Raw genomic sequence first — 1,305 nt, 5'->3', positions numbered from 1 at the left:
GACTGATGACTCTAGTCATCAGTGTCCAGTTGACACAGGAAACCAGCCAGTGCACTTATCTAGGAAGTACCGATTGCCTATGCTGGGGTTTCACCACAACAGAGTCCTGGGACATGTCTCTCAAAAGCTATGATTCTTTACTTCTTTGCAGACAGAATTAGGATCCTGGATGAACCCCCAAATTGTTGTAAATAAGATCTGGTGCCAAGGATCCCACTGATAACGTGCAAAGAGTACAAGTACACGGGTTCTTTTGTTTCGGCAACCTGACATGATAGAGTCACCTGGGAAAGGGGACCCTCAGCCGAGGAACTGCCTCCATCAGACTGGCCTGTGGGCATGTCTAAGGCTGTCTTCTTGATTAAGGGTTGGTGAGGGAGGGCCCAGCAGACTGTTGGCAGGGCCACCCTTGGGCAGGTGGTCCTCAGTTGTAGAAAAAAAGCAAGCTGAGCAAGTCGTGGTGAGCAAGCCAGTTAACAGCATTCCTCCGTGCTTTCTGCTTCAAGCTCCTGCTTTGGCTTCCTTTGATGATGGACCCTCACCTGTAAGATGTAACGGCTCCTTTCCTCCCCAGCTTGGTCAGTGTTTCTACAGCAACCGGAAAGTGAAGTAAAATGATGGGAACAGAGCGAAAAGAGTCCCCAAGGCAGCTTTTACTTTGGCAAAGGGGTGGTTGCTTCAAGCACATGGAGCAGGACAGTGATTCGTTTTTTTTTTTTTAATCCGGATGTGCTGGCACTGTAGCTTCCTTTTCCTTGGTGGCTGGGGTCTAATCTCAACCTTTCAAGGTTGGGTAGCTTTTTAAGGATGTTGCGAAGGAGATGAGGGAGAAATGGGGGGCTGGGTTGGTTGCTCCTGGCAGTCAAGTTTGGGGAATGCAGAAGCTGTGTAAACAGAAATTTTTACAAGGTGGGGAAGGCTTCAAAATGGCGTTACCGAGGTTACATTCCGGGGGTCACTCTTGTGATAGAAACCATTCGGATTCCTTGTCATCATTTCCTTCACGGTGCTCGCTTCAGCAGCACATAGACTAAAACTGGAACAATACAGAGAAGATTAGCATGGCCCCTGCGCAAGGATGACACGTAATCATTTCCTTCACAAGGTAGGCTCTACCACCAGTCTTCAATAAGGTAATTAAAAGAGACAAATTAACAGGGAAAAGCAGAGAGGGAGATTTATTCTGTGTTGTCCCACTGGGAAGAGGGACAAAGAGATTCTGTGGCCACCTCTTTCCCTGCTCCAGTTTGGTTTTGGGGTCCTGACATGAGATTTGGACTGAAATAGAAGACAAGAGGTATGTGT

The 1,305-nt window shown here is 47.8% G+C and overlaps 1 pseudogene; it reads left to right on the top strand.

Annotated features, from left to right (window-relative positions):
- Window positions 1–1,006: 1,006 nt before the first annotated feature.
- LOC114685181 lies at window positions 1,007–1,099 on the top strand (annotated as a pseudogene).
- The last annotated feature ends 206 nt before the right edge of the window (window positions 1,100–1,305 follow it).

This window comes from Peromyscus leucopus, chromosome 20 (genome assembly GCF_004664715.2).
Source record: "Peromyscus leucopus breed LL Stock chromosome 20, UCI_PerLeu_2.1, whole genome shotgun sequence".
NCBI lineage: Eukaryota > Metazoa > Chordata > Mammalia > Rodentia > Cricetidae > Peromyscus > Peromyscus leucopus.
This window is presented reverse-complemented; position numbering and strand designations above follow the sequence as displayed.